Raw genomic sequence first — 3795 nt, 5'->3', positions numbered from 1 at the left:
GAAGGGTTATGTCATTTATATGGCACAGGTAACCATTGGTGAGGAGAAAACTAGGATTGAAGATATCCCAGTCATCTCTGACTACCCCGAAGTTTTTCCAGAAGAGCTACCTGGTTTGCCACCAGATAGGCAAGTGGAATTCAGGATTGACATCATTCCCGGAGCTGCACCTGTTGCTAGAGCGCCTTATAGACTAGCACCAACAGAAATGAAGGAATTGAGGACGCAGCTAGATGATCTGCTAGCCAAAGGTTTTATTAGGCCTAGTTCGTCTCCATGGGGAGCGCCAATCTTGTTCGTCAAGAAGAAAGATGGTTCGATGCGCTTATGCATCGACTACCGTGAGCTTAACAAGGTTACTATCAAGAATAGGTATCCGTTACCCAGGATCGACGACCTGTTCGACCAGCTTCAAGGAGCAAGCTACTTTTCCAAGATCGATTTAAGGTCAGGCTACCATCAATTGAAGGTCAAGGATGAAGATGTACACAAAACTGTGTTTAGAACTCGCTATGGTCATTATGAATTCTTAGTGATGCCTTTTGAGCTCACTAACGCACCTACCGCATTCATGGATCTCATGAATTGCGTCTGCAAACCCTATTTAGATAAATTCGTCATTGTCTTTATCGACGACATCCTCATCTACTCGAAGAGCCAAGCTGACCACGAGAAACATCTTCGGTGTATCCTGAAACTGCTCCAATAAGAAAAGCTCTATGCCAAATTTTCTAAATGTGAGTTCTGGCTTCGAGAAGTCCAATTTCTTGGACATGTCGTAAGTGAGTGTAACACCCCGAAAACGGGTTTGGTAATCAAACCACGTTAATACTAAAGGACGGGTAAAATACAGTTAGTGGTAAAACTTACCCGGTAAATTTTAGGATTTTACATAAATAAATCTAATATTTATTAAAAGGATGGGAAATACTTTGAGAAAGCAAAGTATATAAAAGGCCCGAGACTTAACGGGACTTAAAATAAAACGGGTTTTGAACAAGATAAATAGCTAGGAAATAAATAACCTAGTACAAGTCTTGTAATTAAGTGAAAGAACAAAATTATTCAAGTTATAAACCAAACAAAAGTTGAGTGGCCTATGTTGTTAAATTTGAAACTTAATAACATAAACCAAAATTAAAACACACCAACCACCCACTTTGGGGTGTCTGGTCGATCAAAGAAGCAAGGGGCGACAGGGGTTTTCTTCAAACCCTAAAATCCTCACAAAATTCACAAATTGAAGCCTCTAATCAAGTCTAAATCAAATCTCAAGCACAAATTCATGATCACCTAGTTGAAAGGATCATAAGGTATGTAAAATTTTGATGTTTTGATTCATCTTGATTTCTAGGTTAATTGTGAGAAACTGAAATTGAGGTTAAATATGTCATGCATGGATGAATCTTGAAGTAGTATGATGTCTAGGAGTAAACCCTAGTTAATAACTAGTTGAATTAGTGTTGAAATTATAAAGCTCATGATCATCCATTATGGGTGTTTAATGGGTTTGTAAAAACATGATGAACACTAGAATCATGATTGTCAAACTAGTGTTATTTGAACTCTATAAAGTTAATCTTGACATTTAACCATGAAATTGATGATTATCTAGTAAAAGATGTTAAAAAAAAATGGCAAGATAGGTAGCCATAAGTTCGATTGTTAAATTTTATAAAGGAATGCCTACTAGGTGTTTGATATAATGCCTAAGAGAAAGCTAAATGTTGAAATTTCGGATAAAATGCGCATTTGAATAATATGGCAAATTAAGTGAAATGTGAAGTGATAAGGGTTATAAACATCATGTTGAATTAGACTTAATTGTGTAAATCAAGTGATCAAAAGTAGTTAACTTTTGATAAGTTGAATTAATAAATAATGAGGTCGAACGGTAGTTTCGACATAGAAAATACGTAAGGTGGAATAGTCGTGATTATTAATGACTAATCTATCCACCTTTGAATGATGACGATAGTTTAACACTTAACGAGCAAGGTGGAGGCTTGGGAAGAAACGGGTCAAACGAATCAAGAAGGAAAAGAAAAGCGTAGCTCGGATACGAGGTAAGTTAAGCCTACGCCTTTTATTCTTACTACCAAATACTTATAATGCACGTTGGAATAAGTGGGAATGGCAAGAAACCATAAGTTATGGTAAAAGGGCAAAAAAACGGTAGACTGGTAATCCGAACATGGGTTAACGAATAAATAAAAAGGATTTGAAAGGACACCATTTGGCATAAGTCAAAATGGGTCAAACAAAGCAAGAAACGACTTTTAAGCAAGATAATTCAAAGAGTAAATCGGAATAGGTTAAAGGGATGAAATGGTAATTAAATACCATCTCATAATTATAATTGGTCGTTTCGACGAAACAGGTCAAATGGTGTTGTTAACACCATTTGACAATAATATCTTATGATCGAGTATTGAGTTTTGTAATCACAGGAATTTAACCCATGGTTCGCATTGCTATTGATTAGAAATTAATAGCAAAAGGTATGTAAATGGGTCAATCCCATGACTCGAGCCAGGTACGCATAGTTAAGTTGCTAGTTAAGCATGCAAATATGGGTCAAATAATTAGCGAGAGTCCTTCGTCGTAAATGAGGGACTAAAAATGACCAAAACGCCCGTGATTTGTAAATCGGGAAAAATGACCCTTAGAGGTCGTTTAGATATTAGTATTATGATTATGCAACTATGTAAGAGTTGTAAATATAAACCTTGAGAGTCAAATTCCTAAGAACGGGTCAATTACGTAGAGTGACTATCCAAAGGGTAAAATTAAGGATAACGGTTCGTTATGTTAAATCCATTACAAAGTAGTTGTTGTTGAATATAAGAGGCTATTTAAAAAAAATGGAAATACGAAGTGTACAAAGAGAAATGCGAGTTGATGCTTAAATGCATGAAAACTTCTAAACGGGTCAAAATAAAGTAGGTGGTAAAATGTTGGCTTAAGTGTAATAAAGAAAAACGTAAACTGGGTAACGGGAGCGTAAACTATATGAATAATGGATCCGGGTAATGGATGATAGCTTAGACATGTTAAGAAATGAACCCCAAGCAATTAAAATGAGTTTGGATAGGTTTGGATGTAAATTTGATGAAAAATAAACGTGCAGAGTTGACACGGGCGGGTGACCTTTTGACACGGTCGGGTGACTGGGCTGTGAAAAATATATGTTAAGTTGACACGGCTGGGTGATCCTTTTGACACGGCCGGGTGAAGGGGCTGAAAACAAAATATATAATTTCTTGTATTTAATTATTTTGTTCAAATGCCTTGATTAACTTTTAAATGAAATTGTATGATAGGTAAAGATGCTCTTTAGACCCCGGAGGATGATCAAGCCATGTCAAGAACCGAACACACCGAACAAAGCTTCCGCATTTTGTCTATTTTGTTTTATGACATGTAAACACTTGAAATTATGTTTTGAAAGTTTATCTAGCATGATGTAGGCTTGAATGTTATGATCAAGTATGATCTTAAAACCATGAAGTTTTTGTAAACTCGAAAAATTTTGTACTAAATGCATGATAAATGTCATAAATCCTGTTATTTTAAGTTGGGTCTTACAGTGAGCGTGGTATCCAAGTGGATCCCGCTAAGGTTGGGGCTGTCATGAACTAGCAAGAGCCGAAGACGCCCACGGAGATTCGCAGTTTCTTAGGATTGGCAGGATACTACAGACGCTTTATCGAGAACTTCTCAAGAATTGCAGCACCCCTGACTCTACTCACTCGCAAGAATAGTAAGTTTGACTGGGGGCCTAAGCATCAAGAA

The 3795-nt window shown here is 36.7% G+C and overlaps 1 long non-coding RNA gene across 1 annotated transcript; it reads left to right on the top strand.

Annotated features, from left to right (window-relative positions):
- The first annotated feature begins 1982 nt into the window (after window positions 1–1982).
- Window positions 1983–3576, top strand: LOC110902874. Its single transcript, XR_002571480.1, has 2 exons — window positions 1983–2066; window positions 3324–3576. It is a non-coding gene; the product is annotated as an uncharacterized LOC110902874 (long non-coding RNA).
- Window positions 3577–3795: the final 219 nt, after the last annotated feature.

Source organism: Helianthus annuus, chromosome 13 (genome assembly GCF_002127325.2).
Source record: "Helianthus annuus cultivar XRQ/B chromosome 13, HanXRQr2.0-SUNRISE, whole genome shotgun sequence".
Taxonomy (NCBI): Eukaryota; Viridiplantae; Streptophyta; class Magnoliopsida; order Asterales; family Asteraceae; genus Helianthus; species Helianthus annuus.
This window is presented reverse-complemented; position numbering and strand designations above follow the sequence as displayed.